Source organism: Eurosta solidaginis, chromosome X, assembly GCF_040869045.1.
Source record: "Eurosta solidaginis isolate ZX-2024a chromosome X, ASM4086904v1, whole genome shotgun sequence".
Classification (NCBI taxonomy): Eukaryota; Metazoa; Arthropoda; class Insecta; order Diptera; family Tephritidae; genus Eurosta; species Eurosta solidaginis.
The window spans coordinates 37,310,967-37,334,079 of NC_090324.1; the positions used below are offsets into that span (position 1 = coordinate 37,310,967).

The window sequence follows — 23,113 nt, forward strand, 5'->3', positions numbered from 1 at the left end:
TATTTGTATGTCTTAAGTCTTCCAATTGTGACGTCAAATTTACAACTTGTATGGTTTCGACATGCATATATGCGCCAACAACCAATGCCCTAAGTGTCCAAATTAACCAACACGTGGACAGCATAAGGAAAAGGTTCTATGTGGTCATGCGAATCCTCCCGAGATGGTCCCGCCAGTGCCCTAATGGCGGCTCGTTACGGTACGTATAGGGTATATATCCGGTAAAGACAATCGATAACCCTCTCCAAACCTTCGAGGAGTGTCCCGTCGTTAGCGCAACCACAACTCTTCACATCTTTAAAAGATTCCATCTAGCGTTTATTCCGACACCATTTACAGACTATCATTCGGAAAATCCTTTGTAAACACTAATTTTCGAGAACTTTTACTGGCATCCGCCTGTTTTCTATTGGCAAATCCATACTTGGTTAGGGTTTACCGCTCTAGCTATCCTGGCCCAGTCTTGATGCTGTCGCCCGTTTCTCAAATATCGCACGGCGCGGCTCGACATGTTCGAAATTGTCAAAAGGGGAAAAGTTTAACTTTAAGATCTAATGTAGCTTGATTAAGTAAAATATGTTATTGTATGACGAGCAACGCTCGAGGCGTTGCTGTGGCTAAACCCAATAGAGGCATAGGCTATGTATCTAAGTCGATAGAATATTAAGTTGAGAATAGGTCTGGTATTGGGTGGGTTGCTGTTGAATCACACATAACCACATCGAAAAATAATGTTAATGATGAGGTGCATCACAAATGTGATTATAGTGGCCGTGCCTTTGAGCGATCAAAATCACACAGAAGTCCTTTGCTACTTTATAGTGCCATGCAACCATCTGCATGTGAATTTTGTGAAAACCTCTCTGGTAACACTGCTCTCACGCATTGACGTTTCGAAAATTTGTCAACACCAAATTGTAAACAATGTATTTATTCCCAAAAACGAGTGAAAATATAACAAAATCATATTTCCACGCAAACGCAGTATGACGCTGGTATAGTGTTGAACCAGCATCTACAAAAGCCTGAAAGTTTAAAATAATAATATTAACACTATGAGCTGATACCAGAAGCAATCGTCAATAACAATAGCAACAGGCTGTTATTTTGGCATGAATCTGCTACTTTTGGTGCTCTACACATTTTGTTTGGCTACCGGCTAGCTGGCTGGCTGTGGTGGTTGACTCCTTAACTAACTGAATGCTCACATATTTGAGCATTGATGACAAGCACCACTTTGCACTGATCTCGGTCTAAAACAACGACGGAGCTGGCAACAAGTGACGTGGATAAAAATAATAATTAAAATACTAAAAATAATTACCACTGTACCAAATTCTCCTTTTCGTCCACCTAATCATCACAATCGTTCATACGATCAACGTCATTTAGATCGCGATCGCAACGAACTTTCGTTCGAGTAGTCGCAATCACATCTGTAGTATTTCACCTTCTCAATCGCCACCACCTCAGCCACATCCACGCCATTCTTATTCTCATAAACGTTCATATACGCGTACTGATAAATCTTATAGACAACACCGCACTAGATCTCGTTCGCGTTCCAGGACGCCTAAACGTCGTTCTGTGTCACGTGAACGCAGTAACCGCGAAAGTTTTGCTGTAGAGAAAGCACGGAACTCTGCATTCGAGATGGAACGTAAAATACAAACAGATGATCAGCATGGAACTCAAAAATGAGTCACAAACATATGCCAGTGGCTCTAGTTTCCGTGGTCATACGCAACTATTATTGGCTCTGCCTCTCAGCGAAACAGCACCAAAGCAACCAAATGTGATTGCCATTACATCAGCATCTTCTTCTTCTGCTGAACCTGCAGTAATACAACTTCCTAGTTACTTTAATCCAAATGTTATAAATCCAAACAAATATGCTGAACAGGTGCAAAAACGTAAATTGATTTGGGGTGCTAAAAAGAAGGAGGATACAGCGAAAAGTGGGGTAATGCGCAATTCTCTCAAGATACCGACGGCAAGGTAGCATCGAAATTTATGCGTTTAATGGGTATAAAGGGTAATGTGCCACCACCAAAGGAAGATACTGCAGTAGTTGAACAAAAGCTGTGCCACCTGTAGCGCCTGATGTGAAAAAGCGTGAAGTAATGCTCTCAAATTTACAGCAGCAATATGAAGTGGCACATCAAGTTACACATACCATGCGTGGCGCCTTGGTTTGGGTTTCAGTGCACAAGCTCGACCTTTTTGAATGCAATCCCGAAATGCACTTTGTTGGTTGCGTTGGTCTAATATTATTTCTCATGACATTTGATATTTTTTGTAGAGTTTATGAAGCAGAATAAGTACCTACATAAGTATGTATGTATGTATTTAAATATATTTTCTTTCGATGAGTATGCATATAAGCGAGATCCTTATTTACTTGTTAAACGAAAAAATAAATGCATAAAGTAATAAAATACAACAGTCAATCTCTCTAACGCCTTTTTGAAATTGGCTGAAATACAAAAAAAAGATCTCTCTCTGGTTAAATATCTTTGTTATTCTTATTTAATTTTTTGTTCGATATGCGCTATATTGGTTATCGTTTTGGCTGTTGTGGCGCGATACGCGAATCATACTGCACGTCGATGACGTACTCTGTGCTACTCTTCGTTCCGTATGTGGGACAAATCGCTTTGGTCATTTACATGTGGGTACAAAAAGATGGATATTTGGTGATAATGGGCGATGTGGTCGAAAAGGCATGGGCGCGTCGCACACGCAAAGCTGATTATATAGATGCAATTCAAATTAGTATTGAATGCTGTGGTAAAAATTCCTATGTGGATTATTCATTCCAAGGCTATTACCCGCCATCGTGCTGCGAGGACAGCAATTGTCGGATAGAAAATATTTATCGTCGTGGCTGCAAGCAGACATTTGTTGACTTTTGGGAGGAGGACAGCAATATTACCAAATATGCTGGACTTCTATTTGCGGCTGTTGAGTTTGTTGGGTTCATATTGCTTGCTACCTAGCAAATAATATTCGCAACTAAGACGTCGCTCTTCCTATTAAGGGATCCATCTAGATGTTGATTTCGTAGTTATTGTTTAATTAGTGTAGTGATTGTCCAATTGTTTGCAGTTTGTGGTAAGATAGTAGCGTGCTCCACCTACAGCAAGGTAGCATCATATTCTATAAATAGGGGTTTTTTTTTTTGTCAATTCGAAGAAAATTTCTCTAAGCGGGGTTGCCCCTCGGAAGCGTTTGGCAAGCACTCCGACTGTATTTCTGCCATGGAAAGCTCTTAGTGAAAATTCATCTGCCCTGCAGACCACGACGCAAATTGGAGAGAAGCTCGGCCTAAATTCTCTTCGGAGGTTATCGCGCCTTACATTTTTATTTTTAACTGTGTAGTAGAATAGTTAATTTGTTTTCGTTTGTCTTGTGACTGTTCTATTTGTTAGCCTTGTGGTCCATTAAGGGGCCGGTGCGTTGATTGGTGAAAGGGAGTAGATGGGCACGTAGATAACCCTTGCACTTTAACTCATTCGGGTTTCTTTTCCCTTTCCAGGGTCATATCACGCGTGGATTTTTCTTTATTATTAGCTGAGCTTTTCTTGCGGGACTGATTTCTTTGTGGGGTGCTATGGGGCTAGCGTTGGCTGACTGGCGATATGCTCAAAGGAATGTAGGATTAGGGTGGGCCATCCGCGAAGACATATAAAAAGAATTTAGCTTGGTGGCCTAAACATGCCGGCCCCCTTGCCAGAGCAACGGCTATGGATCAGCACAGCCACGAGACTTGGCCGGGATTACTTAATTTCTAACAGATGTGTGCTTAGGTGGAGATTTCATCCAACGCGTCGACTCGTCTTCGTTCGCATCCTTGGTTCTTGCGCTGGGATGAAAGAGTAAGCAAAATTACGAAAACAAGACATGGTTGATATTTCAGTTTGTTTGGCACATTCTTTTATTTTGGTTTTTTATGTACAAATTACTAATTCATTGAAAATTCATAAACTCATTCTTCAAGGCGCATGCGTATTTTGCGTTTGCGTATGCGTGTGCGTATACGTTGTATTGGTTCTTTACTTAATTTTAATATATGTGGTTTTTCGTATGCGTATGCGTATACGTTCTTCAATTTCAGGGTATAATTTTGCTTGTTGATCTTTATGCAGCGCACGATCCTGACAAGAGCCACCCAAAGATGCTACTTTGAGCCAAAAAGGGGCCCATCGTTGTTGGTTGCGCTCCTGTTAGCAACATTTCGGCGTATGCGTCGGCTCCCAGTATCAGTCCAACAGGCGCGGAGGTGTGGAAATTGGGGTCCGCAAGTCTTATGTGCGTGAACGTGCTGGCGATCGACGGATCGACGTTTGCGGTTGGACTTATCACCGCGATGTTTGATAATGGCGTGCACTGTCAACCGCTTATTTACTCCTTGCGAACCCCGTATTCGAAGGAGGCACCCTCGGAGAGTACCCGGAGCGTCATCCGCGAAGTGTAATTCTCGCGCTAGGTCGTGCGCGATGATGGAAGTTGGGGCGCAGGCGTCGATCAGCGCTCGGACCATGTGAAGGCATCCTCGTGCCACTATTTTTACCAATGCAGTTGGTGATATTGAAACGAACGGCCTCAAGGCTACCGTTTCACGAACGATGTGCCCATTTCTGAAGGATGCCGGTAGCTGCGAGGCTCGAGAGGCCGTTCTGGCTACCGTGCGGACAGGAATCATTTGGCGATGTGACGATTTCTTTTCGTTCGGCTTGCGGCGAAGTTGGTTGGATGGGCGGAAAGTCCGTGATTCTTCTCCACGCCGTTGTTGTTGTCGAGGGGGAGGACGGAAAGTCCGAGATTTCGTTCCAAATTTTCGTTGATCTTTCGTAGGGCGGCGGAAAGGGCGCGAATCCGCTCCCCGCTGGCGTTGCTCTCTTATGGGTGGACGGAAAGACCGATATTCCGTTCCACGCTGCTGTTGCTTTCGTATGGGTGGGCGGAAAGTCCGAGATTCCGCTCCACGTTGATGTTGTTGTTGTTGTAGCAATGGGCGGAAAGGCCGCGGTTCCGCGCCAAGTTCTGGCTTCCGCTTCCCTCCGGGGGGCTGGGTGGAAAGTCCGAGATTCCGCTCCGACTTCTACAATCTCCCCTTCCTCCAGGTCGTCGGTTTCAATTCCAGATGCATCTAGTGTCAGCCAGTTTTCATTTTCTTCTTCGCTCTCAACTTGCACACACCACGGTCGTGTATCGATTTCTGGCTGGTCTTCTCCTCCGATGTGTAGGGTGGTGTGGTGTTTTCCCTGACACCTATGGCACCGTCCTTGGCTGGTACATGCGCCGGCGCTGTGTGATATGGACAAACAGTTGCTGCAAAGCCGTTCGACGAGTACTTCCCTTAGCCTCTCTTCGGGAGTTTTCGCCCTATAGCTTGGGCATAGACGAAGGGGGTGATTACCTTCGCATAGGTGGCATGGTGCGGGATATCGTTGTACCATGCTCTCTGCCTTTTCACGCAATGCCGTAAAGCGAGTCATGTTGAATCTGGAAAGAGAGGTTCGCTAGATAAACCAATGCATGACCTTCTGTATTTGACGATGGGTTGGGTGGCGAGCAAGTTAGATATAGACAGGGAATTATAGGGCAGCTGGTGGTTAATTTTGCATAATAAACATTGCGACCTATCATGCAGGCCATCAAGATATTGCTTTACTTTCTCGTTGGCTATAGTCATTGATTTCTCGTGTGCCTTCAACGATCGGGTTCGTGTAAGCTGAATGCTCCTATACGACGCGACGTATAGTGACATAATATTCTTTGCATGTATACTTGTCGAACCATGCAGATTTGGCGACCGTCAGACGCCACGACCCAACCTAGTTGACCAACTAAGCAGAGTGCACACCACACGACGCGACATGTAGCGACACAATTTTTCTTACAGTGTCGCGCCGCATAGAGTTCACGCGCCTCTATTAGGCAAAAATGCCGCGAGTGCTCTGGGGCCCCATTCGCCCATTTTAAGTTTCAAGAAATTGTGCAAACTTTGAAATTATGATTCTGTAAAGCGAAACTGTGAACCAAAAGGACTCACTGATAAAAACTTCGTGAGTTTTCTTGGCAGCCAGTGTACACTATTGTGATATTCAAAACTAATACGCCCTGTTACAGAATGACCTTTTTGTTTTCATGGCGTTTGATGAATAATTTCTCACTGACATAAGGCCTTTACATTCAGCGAAACAATGTGCACAACAATTTACAGAATCTTATTAAAAAAGTGCAAATTATGTGGGCAGATGAGTTTTCAATGACTGAAAATTTTTCAGTTAGGGGATTGAACCCCTGTAGTACGTGTCGCTAAGTGTCGTGCCGCTCGGTGTCGCGCTGCTTAGCATCACATACACCTTTATCTCTTACTGGTGGTGAGCAAAAACGAAAGTATCGAAAAATCGACAACTCAATACGATGTTGAGACAGAAGTTCGTCTATACAACACTTGATATTTGCATGAACCCTGCCACCATTGTAAATTTTACCAAGTAGCGCAGCTAACAGCTGATCGGTGAAATTCGCACATTCACACGCACAGTTCTCGACTCAATTTCAAAAAAAAAACTTTAGATTATTTAACTTAAATTTTAAAGTGAGATAAACCTTACCAATTGATGTATTAATAGAATATATAAGGCGTATTTGTTGTTATTAAAAGAAGCTTTTTATTGATATTAAAGTTTTTAACATTTTTTTTTCAACTTTAATTTAACAATTTCATGCGTTTTTAAAGCACTTTCGTGCATTGAAATACAACCATGTGCATATACGTTTTGACATTATATTTCATACTCGTTCGTGTTTGCCATTCTCATTGATTCTAAATTCGTAAACAAGGACTGCAGTTATTCGATGCGATTTTTCGAAAAAATGTATTATTTTTGTGAAATTTTACACTTAATCTGTGGTACTGTGGTGGTCAAAAATGTTTTATGCAAAAATACATTGGCTTACAACGCCACAATGTATTTCGTAATGTCGAAGTACTTATATGTGTATGTATTTCAGGCATGCTTAACCAACGAAACGATATCATTTCGTTACGATAATCAACGTTAATAAACGTTAATTTTACGATCTTAACGTTAATAAACGAAATGACTTCGTTTCGTTTATTAACGTTGATTATCGTAACGAAATGATATCGTTTTGTTGGTTAAGCATACCTGATGTATTTGATGTGGAAGCTTGCATTTGAGAACACAGTTGCCACCTCAGTCCATTTGGACAAAAAATAGCCCTTTTCAACCCCATATGGTCCGCTGGTCCCTTTTTCTCAATTTTGGTTCTTGTTCGGCAATAATTTAGTACTTTTATTTCTTTTTCTCTGAAACAAAAATTCAAAATACTACTAATAAAATTTTCGGCAAATATATTACCCACACATAATTTTCAATTTACTTCTGTAAACCCATGTACATGCAGCTTAAGTTATTAGACGTTAAGCAACCCTATTGTAAATATTATAAAACTATCGATATGAAAATAGAGGGCAAACTTGAAAATAAATATGGTGGCCGGAACTTCCGGTAAATCTAAACACTAGAAAAGTCGTGTTTCAACTTAATCATTAAACATCGTATAAAATAATTGAAATACCTAACCAATTTACACTTCAATGGAATTCTTACCACGAAAATTCCTCTATCTATAAAATGTAGCAGAACAATGAAATTTCACCCGGCAGATAATTTAGGCAAGGCATTAATAAGGGAAGTGTTGAATGTTCGGGCAAACACATTGTCATTAATTTTTGATGAAACAACGGACTTATCAGAAAAAAGTTTTAGTGATTAGATATTTCGATCGGCATTCAGTTATTACACAGTTGAAACTTTTAAGACGCTTGATTTTTAGTCTGAGTTCCAACTCACACTTACTAAATCTAGGCTCTGGTATGAAGTTTAAACTGTTAGGGAAAAAGTAAACATCTGTAAAAATAGCATTAGCACCACTGCTTAGTTTTATTTACGATTTACTTCTACTTTATTAACATTTTATATATTAAACCATTGAAACATCCCAATTGTTTGTATACCAATAAAAAACCAAAAATTTGGTCCTTTTTTTTGAGATCTGGTTTTTTTTTCGATGCATTTTGGTCCTAAATGAAAACATGGTGTGGCAACCGTGTTTGAGAACGCATGTGACAAGGTTGCATTTTGCCGAACAAATTTTTTTGTATATAATGAAATAGTAGTATGGAAGCGACAGCTATAGTAGTAGACATGTATGTGAATAAAGTTTAAAAAAACAAAGCATTTTTTCTTTGAAAATAATCTAAGGGAAGATGCACACGAGGCGTATCTTCATAGACGCGTATTAGGTATAGCATAAAAAATCTTGAGGCGTAGAAAATCGAAGCTGCATTCCATATTTTGTACGCGTCTACAAAGCTATGTCTCGTGTTTATCTTGCCTAAGTTTAGCTTCTTACGAGATCCAACATTTTTAATTAATAATGATAAATAACACGTGAAGCAACTAAGCTTAAGGTAACTTTTGAGTCGTTTGGCACTTGCGTTGCGTCTACATCTGACTTTGAACACACGCGCGTTAATTGCTTCAATCTATAAGCAACGCACCGCCAACGTCAAAGCAAAACACAAATAATTAAACACTTAGGGTTCTTCTTGAAGTTTCCTGGAATTCTTGAAAAATATAAGAATTTCTATCGCCGTTCAACTAAATAAAAAACATAATTTTGTATTCATGTCGATTTCGTGATCGATCAGGAGAGACGGTGGAACATATCCTCCTGGAACGCGACGCAATCTGATAAGGGCACAATAGATCAACGGTCGCAGTGCAATCCCCAATAAATATTCTATCTATCTTCATGTTATAAAAATAGTTGTATTTCATCTTTCCTCATGTGACAGGGGAAATTTTAACGTCCGTTATTTTAAAGTAACCCTTATTTGACGAATCACTGAACAATTTCTTTCAAATAAAGTGTTTGTTAGCGTTCACCGAAGATAGTGAAAACGGTCCCCGGAATTGTTATCTTATATAGCCAAATAAAGTTATGCATAAGCAAAATTTAGTCAGCACAAAACGAATAGTTAGAGAAAATTTAAAATATAATGCATATGTATAAAATGCATGCAATTTATGATGCTTATATTAATACGTGTTTCATTTATTTTCATTGAGGAGTAAGTTCGTAAAAATAAAAAGCACGTTTTTATAAAGTGCATGTGAAGCTCCATAGATCAAATGAGTAATAGAAGGAACATTGGTTTATATATTACATTTTTAAAATGAAAATCTCCTGCTAAAAAAGTCATAGAATGAACACTGGTTTGTATATTACATTTTTAAAATGAAAATCTCATGCTAAAAAAGGAGCAAAACCTAACTACATTTTTTCATTTTCGTACTTAAATACACTCCCTTTTGTGATTCAGGATTTCGGGCAAATTTTGAAAAACTCGGAACATCAATTCCTTCATTATATGACATTCGATTGCCTAGTCCACTGCCTTCCACTCTATTCGCAACATAAGCTCTATTTAAGCTGCCAAACTATATAGTAAACAATGCCTGCCACGGAAGTGCCACATCTCGCAATTCAGCTATAATATATAAAGAAAAAATCGCAAAATATTGCTACCATCGATCTTTGTGCAATCTACACTCACACAAGGTTCCAGTCGTCGCTGCAGCTGTAACCCTGCCACGGAAGTACTACATTTGCAATTCAGCTATAATATATAAAAAATCGCAAAATATTGTTACCATCGATCTTTGTTCAATCAACACGCACACAAGGTTCCAGTCGTCTCTGCAGCTGTAACACATATTTAAAGGTAAAAACAAGTGAGACCCATTTGGCATGTATGTAGTTAGATTATCGCCAACCGAAAATCACAGATGGTAGAGCTAATTGAACTAAAACGGGGCTTAATTCAGAAACTAACCCAGTATGCTAAGAACGAAGAATGTATGTGTATGCCCAGGACCCCATATGTTCACTAACTAATATTGATATGTCTTAAGTCTTCCAATTGTGACCTCAAATTTACAACTTGTATGGTTTCGACATGCATATATGCGCCAACAACCAATGCCCTAAGTGTCCAATTTAACCAACACAGCATAAAGAAAAGTTTCTATGTGGTCATACGAATCCTCCCGAGATGGTCCCGCCAGTGCCCTAATGGCGGCTCGTTACGAAACGTATAGGGTATATATCCGGTAAAGACCATCGATAACCCTCTCCAAACCTTCGAGGAGTGTCCCGTCGTTAGCGCAACAACAAGTCTTCACATCTTTAAAGGATTCCATCTAGCGTTTATTCCGACACCATTTACAGACTATCATTCGGAAAATCCTTTGTAAACACTAATTTTCGAGAACTTTTACTGACATCCGCGTGTCAAATCCATACTTGGTTAGGGTTTACCGCTCTAGCTATCCTGGCCCAGTCTTGATGCTGTCGCCCGTTTCTTAAATATCGCACCGCGCGGCTCGACATGTTCGAAATTGTCAAAAGGGGAAAAGTTTAACTGTAAGATCTAATGTAGCTTGATTAAGTAAAATATGTTATTGTATGACGAGCAACGCTCGAGGCGTTGCTGTGGCTAAACCCAATAGAGGCATAGGCTATGTATCTAAGTCGATAGAAGATTAAGTTGAGAATAGGTCTGGTATTGGGTGGGTTGCTGTTGAATCACACATAACCACATCAAAAAATAACGTTAATGATGAGGTGCATCACAAATGTGATTATAGTGGCCGTGCCTTTGAGCGATCAAAATCACTCACAAGGCCTTTGCTACTTTATAGTGCCATGCAACCATCTGCATGTGAATTTTGTGAAAACCTCTCTGGTAACACTGCTCACACGCATTGACGTTTCGACGAAAAAATTTGTCAACACCAAATTGTAAACAATGTATTTATTCCCAAAAACGAGTGAAAATATAACAAAATCATATTTCCACGCAAACGCAGTATGACACTGGTATAGTGTTGAACCAGCATCTACAAAAGCTTGAAAGTTTAAAATAATAATATTAACACTATGAGCTGATACCAGAAGCAATCGTCAATAACAACAGCAACAGGCTATTGTTTTGGCATGAATCTAATGCCTTTGGTGCTCTACACATTTTGTTTGGCTACCGGTTAGCTGGCTGGCTGTGGTGGTTGACTCCTTAACTAACTGACTGCTCACTTATTTGAGCATTGATGCCAAGCACCACTTTGCACTGATCTCGGTCTAAAACAACGACGGAGCTGGCAACAAGTGACGTGGATAAAAATAACAATTAAAATACTAAAAATAATTACCACTGTACCAAATTCTCCTTTTCGTCCACCTTATCATCACAATCGATCATACGATCAACGTCATTCAGATCGCGATCGCAACGAACTTTCGTTCGAGTAGCCGCAATCACATATGCAGTATTTCACCTTCTCAATCGCCACCACCTCAGCCACATCCACGCCATTCTTATTCTCATAAACGTTCATATACGCGTACTGATAAATCTTATAGACAACACCGCACTAGATCTCGTTCGCGTTCCAGGACGCCTAAACGTCGTTCTGTGTCACGTGAACGCAGTGACCGCGAAAGTTTGCTGTAGAGAAAGCGCGGAACTCTGCATTCGAGATGGAACGTAAAATACAAACAGATGATCAGCATGGAACTCAAAAATGAGTACCAAACATATGCCAGTGGCTCTAGTTTCCGTAGTCATACGCACCCATTATTGGCTCTGCCTCTCAGCGAAATAGCGCCAAAGCAACCAAATGTGATTGCCATAATACCAGCGTCTTCTTCTTCTGCTGAACCTGCAGTAATACAACTTCCTAGTTACTATAATCCAAATGTTATAAATCCAAACAAATATGCTGAACAGGTGCAAAAACGTAAATTGATTTGGGGTGCTAAAAAGACGGAGAATACAGCGAAAGGTGGGGTAATGCGCAATTCTCTCAAGATACCGATGGCAAGGTAGCATCGAAATTTATGCGTTTAATGGGTATAAAGGGTAATGTGCCACCACCAAAGGAAGATATTGCAGTAGTTGAACAAAAGCTGTGCCATCTGTAGCGCCTGATGTGAAAACGCGTGAAGTAATGCTCTCAAATTTACTGCAGCAATATGAAGTGGCACGTCAAGTTACAGATACCATGCGTGGCGCATTGGATTGGGTTTCAGTGCACAAGCTCGACCTTTTTTAATGCAAACCCGAAATGCACCTTGTTGGTTGCGTTGGCCTAATATTATTTCTCATGACATTTGATATTTTTTGTAGAGTTTATGAAGCAGAATAAGTACCTACATAAGTATGTATGTGTGTATTTAAATATATTTTCTTTCGATGAGTATGCATATAAGCGAGATCCTTATTTAATTGTTAAACGAAAAAATAAATGCATAAAGTAATAAAATACAACAGTCAATCTCTCTAAAGCCTTTTTGAAATGGGCTGAAATACAAAAAAAGGTCTTTCTCTGGTTAAATATCTTTGTTATTCTTATTTAATTTTTTGTTCGATATGCGGTATATTGCTTATCGTTTTGGCTGTTGTGGCGCGATACGCGAATCATACTGCACGTCGATGACGTACTCTGTGCTACTCTTCGTTCCGTATGTGGGCCAAATCGCTTTGGTCATTTACATGTGGGTACAAAAAGATGGATATTTGGTGATAATGGGCGATGTGGTCGAAAAGGCGTGGGCGTGTCGCATACGCAAAGCTGATTATATAGATGCAATTCAAATTAGTATTGAATGCTGTGGTAAAAATTCCTATGTGGATTATTCATTCCAAGGCTATTACCCGCCATCAAGCTGCAAGGACAGCAATTGTCGGATAGAAAATATTTAGCGTCGTGGCTGCAAGCAGACATTTGTTGACTTCTGGGAGGAGAACAGCGATATTACCAAATATGCTGGACTTCTAATTTCGGCTGTTAAGTTGGTTGGCTTCATATTGCTTGCTACCTAGCAAATAATATTCGCAACTAAGACGTCGCTCTTCCTATTAAGGGATCCATCCAGATGTTGATTTCGTAGTTATTGTTTAATTAGTGTAGTGATTGTCCAATTGTTTGCAGTTTGTGGTAAGATAGTAGCGTGCTCCACCTACTGCAAGGTAGCATCATATTCTAGAAATAGGGTTTTTTTTTTGTCAATTCGAAGAAAATTTCTCTAAGCGGGGTTGCCCCTCGGACGCGTTTGGCAAGCACTCCGACTGTATTTCTGCCATGGAAAGCTCTTAGTGAAAATTCATCTGCCCTGCAGACCACGACGCAATTCGGAAGAGAAGCTCGGCCTAAATTCTCTTCGGAGGTTATCGCGCCTTACATTTTTATTTTTAACTGTGTAGTAGAATAGTTAATTTGTTTTCGTTTGTCTTGCGACTGTTCTATTTGTAAGCCTTGTGGTCCATTAAGGGGCCGGTGCGTTGATTGGTGAAAGGGAGATGGGCACGTAGATAACCCTTGCACTTTAACTCATTCGGGTTTCTTTTCCCTTTCCAGGGTCATGTCACGCGTGGATGTTTCTTTATTATTAGCTGAGCACCCGGGGGAATACACAGAGAGCCAGTTCCCCGTGCCATTCAGGCATTTTATGGAGCTTAGCTTTTGGCAGCGGGTGGTGCGTCACATCCTCATGGATGTCCGTAACGCTACGGGTATTGATTTGGTGGGGGATGAGTTGTTCCAGTATCGGGTTCTTTGGAACTACTATGTGCTCTTTTACGAGTGTCCACGGGTGAGGGAGGTATATCCTCTGGAGCTGAGGCCTGCTCCCCCTAGCGTACGAGATCTGGTTTTTAGAGTGGCGAGGGTGCGGGACAGTCCCGTCAGCTCCAGGGATATCTTCCTCCCCCAGAGCCTGGCGAGCGGGGACTCCGGGACGCGTCCCGTGGCTGCCCCCTCTGCCGCCGTCCGGCCGTTCGCGGAAATACAGTTGACGCCTGGAAGGTCGGCTTCCGTCACTGTGATTTCGGAATCGGTCCGGATAGTGTGGGAGAGGCCAGCGCAGGGGACGTAGCTTCGTCTTCCCGCTCGCCCCTGGAACAACATTCAGCTCCCTTTTTTATTGATTATTTAGAGTATGTAAGTTAACCAATAAATGCATTTGTGAAATAACGGAAATCTTTCATTAATATAGCGAAGGTAACAAGATGGAACGCTCGTTTTCGGGTTGTAGTGTAAGCAGCCAACAATTCAATTTAATCCAAAATATTTAAATCGGTCTAATATTCTAACCTGCTACAAAAATAGTCTAAATGTTCATCAACACATAAAATGCATTTGAGAATTAATGCTGACACAGCCATTAATAAACAGACGTGTACAACACACAACCAAACGAATTTGAATCCCAGCAATTTGCATTCCTGCAACTTGCAAGGTTAGCATTTCCCATAAATTTGCAGCTCATATATGTAGGTACATATTTTGTGCCGAGTAGTATGTAGGTATGTAAGTATGTATGTTTAAGGTAGTTATGTATGTAAGTATGTAAGCTTAAATGTAAATAGATATGTAAGAATGTGTTTAGAATAATCTAGTATAAATATGCTGAATTATTTGAATAAAGACAATTCGACATTCATAATTCAAGCAGTGAAGTCTTCTTTGTTTTAATTGCGTTAGGGCCTTTCTACATGGCGATCCTGCCTATGATGCTACTGGCTGATTTTTCAGCCTAATGTCATAACGGGCAGGATTTTCTGGCTGATTACAGCCTAAGCCTTGTAAAAAAAAAAAAAAGAGAAGGTGTTAAAGTCGGGCACCAATAATAAAATTACTTCAACGGAAAATACACGAAGATTAGCATATTGTGGCAATTACTTCAACGGAAAATACATTAAAATTGGAACGATACTAGCATAGCCCCAGAGCAAGAATGACACTGATCTCGTGAAGCGTACCACATTTTCAATGGTGATAAACAAGAGGAGCATGATAATGATAAGTATAATAAATACACTAGCTTAAGTATGAAGTCATTTCTTTAACCATTATTTAAAAAAAAAAAAAAAATATTCGGGCAACCTAGCGGCTGCCTATTGACAAGCAAAAATTATATTTTTGCTGTAAAAAATTTTTTTTACTGCTTATTGAATTATGTTCCCAAAAGAGGACATACAAAATCAAAGTCAGTTTGACCAAATTTTTTATAAACTAGCTAGACAAAATTTAAATTTCCTAGAAGGTGCAAAGAAAACACCCGAGAAAATAAACCAAGGCCCTAAGCCAATAACAATTGAAGAGTATAGAAAGAGGAACAAAATTCAAAAAATTGAGGAACCTGAAGTTCCAAAGCCGGTCAAATTAAAAAGAAAAAGAGGAGGAGAGCAATTTGGCATACGAAAATCAATAGCCAAGAAAAATAAAAAAAAATAAAAATTTAAGCACTAATCAGGCAGAGAAAATTCAACTAAAAAAAGAAATTAAGGAATTAAGAAACAATAGTTACAAACATAAAAACCGAATCCAACAATGTAAATATTAGGGTGTTGAAAAAAAAAAGTATAATTTTGTAAAACTATTAATTTTAAATTATGGAAAGACCAAGAAGGATTAAAACTTATGTAAAAGGCCCACTTGAGGACCTTAAAAATGAAATCAAAGTTGTAGATGAAGAAAAACAACAAGTATTTTTGAAATGGTGGTGGAAACTTATCGATATGCCTAGAGAACCAACTATGTGGAACGTACGAAACGCACAAGCAACAACACCTGAAGAGTTATATAGATTCGAGGTCAAATTTATGGGAAGAAAGGACTAATATATTAAAAAAAAAAAAAATTTAAAAACCAAAAATTTTTTGTCTTCATATTATTTTTTTTACGATGGGAGGCCAAGAATCGAAAATAGAAAAACCAACGGCAAACGTTGTAAACTCAGTCCAAGTAGTAGACCATACTGAAGCACTAGATACTATCAAAATCATGCTTCTAATAATTTGCGTATTCAGTTGCATAAGTTTGTTTCTGAAACTCTACTCAACCCATAATAAATTCCTAAAAAAGCGATATGCTAGCCGCGCAGACGGTTTAGATAAGGCTTAACAAAATTTTAACTGCCATCTCCAATGGGCAAATGGGAAGATGTCGTTAAACTACTCATATAAGAAAAAACGATAGGAGAAAAATCTTACAAATGGATTAATAAAAATACAAAAATTAAGGCAGAAACAGTAGTAAAGCATCTTAAAATAATAGTTGAATCGTTTAACAAAATAGGAAAAATAATTCAACAGTTAAATGGTAAACTCGGCAGCAATCGAAAGACCAAGCATATCAAATTTTTTCCAGCATTAGAGACAAATTGGTGTCCTCACTGGCAAGATATGATATTGACTTCATAGTACCAACGAGTTTTAAGAAAGAAATAGAAATAGACTATAACACATTCCTTCTGGAGTCAGCATCTGATTTAGAAGAAGAATGAAAAGTAGAACAAAAAGAAGAAGAAAAACAGGAACAAAAAGAAAGTTTAACAGAGACGCCAAACTACCAAACAAGAAAAGACAAAATGGCTCAAACCACAGTAGAATTCTTAAAAACGGCTTCGTCAATCCTGCCTGAGTTTGATGGTAAACATGAGAACTTACATAGCTTCTTAGATGCACTGGATATCCTAGAACAAATTAAGGATACTCACGAGACCGAAGCAGTCTCCATGATAAAAACAAAGCTCAAGGGAACAGCTGGAAACCTTTTGAGCACCGAAAACTCAATACTAGAAATAAGGCAAAAGTTGAGTTCAGCAATTAAAGGAGAATCGGTAGAGGTTTTGACAGCAAAACTCCTAAACATTCAACAGCGCAGTAAAACAGCTAACCAGTACACTGCAGAAATAGAAAAATTAACAAAATCGTTAGAAGGTGCTTACATATCAGACGGACTTGCACCTAATGTGGCAACCAAATATGCCACACAATCAGCTGTAAAAGCTATGTGTAAAAACTCGGCTAACGAAAGAGTAAAACTAATAATGCAGGCAGGAACGTTCACATCTCTGAACGAGGCTATTTCAAAATTCACGAATAGCTGTACTGAAGTCACGGGTAACCCAAATACAGTGTTACGCTTGACGCGCTCGCAAGGTAATTACGAGGTAACTTCCGAAGAAGCTACCAAAATAATAATTATAGAAGTAACCAAACCCGAAGATATTACGGTAACACTAACAGATATAGCAACAACAATAATAATAGACAAAATAATAATATCCAAAGACGTAATTTTGGAGGTCAGTCAAGATCATCCAATCAGGGTAACACAAGGAACCTCCGTAATATAAACTAACAGGAAAACCAGCCAACTCCACCCCAACAGTAAATTCTAACGGTAATAAAGTATGCACATTCAACTTGCATCTAACAGCTACATATCTTCCAATACTACCCTAAATAAGTCAACTTCGACGTTCCTGATAGATACAGGAGCGGATATCTCAATAATAAAGAAGGGTCAAATTGACAGTAATGTCACAATAAAAAACTCACAAATCACAGATTTAAAAGGTATAGGCCGAGGCATAACAAGCACACTTGGAACAGTAAAAGAAGATCTAACAGATAATAGTCTTTTAATACGACATAAGTTTCACATAGTAGAAGACAATTTCCCAATCCCATGTGATGGGATTTTGGGACTCGACTTCATTAAAAAATATAATTGTATATTAGATTATAATAAGATTGGGGACAGCCTAATATTAAAACCATATGACTACCCAGAAGATATAGTTATACAAATGACAAATAAACCAACAATTAATAGCATTACACTACCCGCTAGAGCTGAAGTAGTTAGACAGGTTCATATCAATAGTCACAATAAGGAACTATTAGTGCCTCATCAAGAATTGACTAAGGGCATTTTTGTAGCCAACACTATAGTAAACTCAAATCAAGCTTTAATCAGAAGCATAAATACAACAGATAAACATGCAATCATTCAAGATTATGACATCAAAACAGAAAGTTTAGAGGATTATGTAATAATTGAAAATACACCTCTATGTAAAGATAATAGTAAAGAAAAGTTAGAAAGATTAAATAAAAATTTCCCACCATTCGCTAGTAAATCACTCAACACATTATGCTCAGAATTCATTGATATATTCTCATTAGAAACAGAACCAATTACGACCAACAACTTCTACAAACAAAAGTTGCATCTGAAGGATAACACTCCTGTGTAAATTAAAAATTATAGACTACCCCAAGCACATAAGAATGAAATAAATAAACAAGTAAATAAACTAATTCAAGATGATATTATTGAACCATCAACCTCAGAGTACAACAGCCCTATTCTATTAGTACCTAAAAAATCTCTTCCGGGCAAAGAAGAAAAAAGGTGGAGATTAGTGGTCGATTTCAGACAAATAAATAAAAAATTAACGGCTGATAAATTCCCTTTGCCTAGAATAGATGATATTCTGGATCAATTGGGAAGAGCAAAATATTTCTCATGCCTAGATTTAATGTCAGGATTTCACCAAATAGAACTCAACCCAGAATCAAGAGATATAACATCCTTTACAGCAAACAACGGTACTTATCGGTTCAAGAGATTACCTTATGGCCTCAAAGTAGCGCCAAACTCATTCCAGAGGATGATGACATTGGCATTCGCAGGTCTAAAACCATCACAAGCATTCTTGTACATGGACGATTTAGTGGTGTTGGGATGCTCTGAAAAACATATGATTAAAAATTTACGGAGTGTATTCTCCACATGTAGGACATATAATTTAAAATTACATCCGGTCAAATGCCTATTTTTCAGCCAAGAAGTCTCTTATCTTGGACATAAATGCACAAGTACTGGAATTTTACCAGACCCAAGCAAATTTAAAATTGTTCAAAACTACCCAACTCCCAAAAATGCCGATGAAGCAAAAAGATTTGTAGCATTTTGTAATTATTATAGAAGATTCATACCAAATTTCGTGGAATACGCCAGCATACTAACAAGACTTATGCTAGGTTCAAACACACACCAAATTGGCAATTTATACTATTTGGGCAATTTATTACGCAATTTGTCATATAATAAATTGTAATAATAAATTGCCAATTTAAAAAAAAAAGCGTAATAAATTGTTTCAAACTGCAAATGCAACATTGTAAAGTGTGTTTATTGAGTATACTTAAACGTCAGTTACGCATGGCTGAACTATATGGTTGGCTCATCTAATCAGCTGATTTTATGTCTTTCATTTCACTGGAGTACGGATTTCAAAAAAGATGGCAAAATCAAAATGAAACCAAAACATTGAACAAATTTTCTTACAACACACAAAAATTTCAAAGTTTTATGTTTTCATTCCATTTCATTCGCCTAATAATGTGCGTGTTCATTTTGACAGTCTGAACAAAGGTATGTTCTTGCTGTAGAGATGAGCCAACCAGCTATCTAATTACTATTGTGTAAGCTAAATCGAGTTGTATGAACAGCACTCAATTCAAATCGAAATTTCCTCAATATATTTTTCTGTTTGAACATAGTATTAGTAAGAAAAATGTAATTTTCAATTGGACAGACGACTGCGAGAAATCTTTTAATTACCTAAAAAATGCACTAGTTAGTCCAAATATCCTACAATACCCCAATTTTGATGAAGAGTTCTTTATTACAACCGACGCAAGTGGTTATACTTGCGGTGCTGTGCTAAGCCAAGAATATGAGGGAAAACAATTGCCCATTGCCTATGCCTCAAGATCATTTACAAAAGGCGAAATAAACAAAGCCACGATCGAAAAAGAATTAGCGGCCATACATTGGGCAATTGTATATTTCAGACCATATGTCTATGGCAGAAAATTCACAGTGAAAACGGATCATCGACCTTTAACGTATTTATTCTCAATGAAGAACCCTTCATCTAAATTAACTAGAATCAGGCTAGATTTGGAAGAGTATGACTTTGGGGTGGAGTACATAGCAGGAAAAGAAAATTACGTGGCAGACGCTCTGTCACGAATAGATATCAATGAGTTGAAAGAAATGTCAGTACAGGCATGTAAAATAATGAAAGTAACGACAAGATCGCAAACTTAAAATAATTCCAGTAATAACAGTCATAAAAATGAAGAGAAGAAAAGTCACAAAGAGAACTCTATAATATACGAAGCGCTTAATAAATGTGAAGTAAAAAGACTAGTCCAGCTCGTTTTCGATCCTCCGAAATTATATTTCAAAAAAGGAAAGAAAATTTGTAGTGAAATAAATCAAATTGTTGAGGCGAAGATTGACTTAGGCCAATTCTTTATAGAAAAAGCCGGCAATTTGGGAATTAAGAAAATACAGTTGTCCTTAGGAGACAAATTGTTTAGAGATAATTATGCCCGGGTAGACACATTTAAATAAACAGGTACCAAAGTTCTCAAAAATTTAACTATTGCATTAACTCCGGAGGTTGTGCATGTGACGGAAAACGATAAAATTAAAAAGATTCTTCAAAAATATCACGATGATCCTGTTATTGGTGGGCACCCAGGAATCAATCGTGCAACTAATAAAATAAGACAAAAATATTACTGAAAAAATATGAAAAATGATATCAGAATATACATAAAGAAATGCGTTAATTGCAGTAAAAATAAAATTTATAAAAATTTAAAAGAACCAATGATTTTAACTGAAACACCGCCAAAAGCGTTCGAAACAGTACAAATAGATACAATTGGACCTTTACCAAGATCATTAAATGGAAACGAATACGCTGTTACTCTAATATGTGATTTAACTAAATACTTAGTAGCAATTGCTATACAAAGCAAACATGCAAAAATAGTAGCCAGAGCCATATTCGAGAATTTCATATTAATTTATGGAAGTATGAAAACAATAATAACGGATATGGGATATGAATATAAAAATAGCCTGTTTGAAGAACTATGTAAACTTCTCAATATTGAGCACAAAACATCTACGCCGTATCACCACCAAACGTTAGGCACGGTTGAACGTAGTCATAGAACTTTCAATGAATATGTGCGCTCATACATATCCATTAACAAAGATGACTGGGATGAATATCTCAAATGTTTTGCATACTGTTACAATACTACCCCATCTACAGTCCATAATTATTGTCCATTCGAATTGATCTTTGGCAAAAAACCCCAGACTTACGAATTTCTACAAGAAAATACGGTAAGCCCATTGTACAATTATGAGGCTTACGATAAAGAAATTAAATATAGGTTACAAATAGCACAGGATAGAGCCTTTAAATTAGTAAAAGAGGCTAAAGAAAAACAAAAGATTAGTTATGATAAGAATATTCACTATAGGGAAATAAAAATAGGAGATGTAGTGTTAGTAAAAAATGAATCAGGACATAAGTTAGATAATAGATATAAAGTGCCCTTTAGAGTAGTAAACATCGATGAAAACAATAATTTTACATTAATCCCCTATAAGGTAGAAGAAATCGATGAAGAAGGAAACACTAATAATAAAAACTATGACACCTTAATCCCATCTAGAATAGGAAATGAGGATAAGCAAAAATTTAGTGGTAACATAGAGAATAGGCAAATAAAAATACACAAAAATAGACTTAAATTAGTAGAATAAGAAGATGTTCAACCTACAAACATTAAAATACAAAAGTAGAATTAATTTACAAAAATAGAATACTCATGCATTCCCCAAATGCATAAGCATTCTAAAAAAAAAAAAGGAGATGTAGGTAGTGTAAGCAGCCAACAATTCATTTTAATCCAAAATATTTAAATCAGTCTAATATTCTAACCTGCTACAAAAATAGTCTAAATGTTCATCAACACATAAAAATGCATTTGAGAATTAATGCTGACACAGCCGTTAATAAACAGACGTGTACAACACACAACCAAACGAATTTGAATCCCAGCAATTTGCATTCCTGCAACTTGCAAGGTTAGCATTTCCCATAAATTTGCAGCTCATATATGTAGGTACATATTTTGTGCCGAGTAGTATGTAGGTATGTAAGTATGTATGTTTAAGGTAGTTATGTATGTAAGTATGTAAGCTTAAATGTAAATAGATATATAAGAATATGTTTAGAATAATCTAATATAAATAGGCTGAATTATTTGAATAAAGACAATTCGACATTCATAATTCAAGCAGTGAAGTCTTCTTTGTTTTAATTGCGTTAGGGACCTTTCTACAGGGTGAGGTTTGTTCAATTTGTCAAATTGTCGAGCTCGACGATTCGGACTTCGTTTTTTATTTCTATTTTAGGGGGCAGTGGACTGTATCGGGTTCTTTGTTTTTTTTTTTTTAATAGTACGAAATGGGATGTGCTGCGTGTTCCATTAGGAGGACGTTGTCGGATCCTCCTTATGAGCGAAGGGGAGCTGAACGAGTTTCACCAGTGGCAGCGCAGTAGCAGCAGCAGGACCAACATCGGGGCAGCAGCGCAGCAGAAGAAGCAGCGGCGGCTAGGCAGAACCTCGGAAGCAGCATTTAAGTATATTACTTACATATGTATATGTAGTTTTTGTGCAAATTTTTTTTCTACATACACAAATTTACGTATATACATAAATTATTTTGGATTTCGATTAAAACGGTGGTACTGTTGAACAACCAAATACATTTTTGATTAAAGCGGTGCGTCCGTATAAACTTAACAATTAATACTTTTTTCAATTTTCAACAATTCTAAAATTTTCGAACCATTTTATAAAATTCAACATTTGCAAATTTACATTTAAATTTTTTCTCAAGTTTCAACTGATTTTACGAATCCACATTTTCTTCAAATTTTTAATATTTTCAAATTTCTAAGTTAAAAGCTTCTCAACTAATTTTACAAATTCCCATACTCTCAAGCTTCAATTTTAATTTCAAATTTTCAAATCATTTCACACATCTTTCATTCAAAGTTTCACATGTCTGTATTTCCATTTCTCAAATTTTCATTATACTTCAGTTTTTTAATACTTACATTCTCAAAAAAATTATTTTTCACTATATAAGTGAACTATATAAGCAGTTTGGAATTTTGATATAAACGTTGGTTTGTGGAAAACCAATTCAGATTTTTTTTTAACAATGCGGTGCGTCCGTGATTACCACATAACTGAGATTTTTGC

The 23,113-nt window shown here is 37.8% G+C and overlaps 4 pseudogenes; all 4 read left to right on the plus strand.

Annotated features, from left to right (window-relative positions):
- Nucleotides 1-2,546: 2,546 nt before the first annotated feature.
- LOC137234845 (CD63 antigen-like) lies at nt 2,547-3,039 on the plus strand (annotated as a pseudogene).
- Nucleotides 3,040-10,915: 7,876 nt separating this feature from the next.
- LOC137234846 (arginine/serine-rich coiled-coil protein 2-like) lies at nt 10,916-12,280 on the plus strand (annotated as a pseudogene).
- Nucleotides 12,281-12,325: 45 nt separating this feature from the next.
- Nucleotides 12,326-13,028, plus strand: LOC137234847 (CD63 antigen-like; annotated as a pseudogene).
- A 1,813-nt stretch (nt 13,029-14,841) lies between these two features.
- Nucleotides 14,842-14,935, plus strand: LOC137235605 (U6 spliceosomal RNA; annotated as a pseudogene).
- The last annotated feature ends 8,178 nt before the right edge of the window (nt 14,936-23,113 follow it).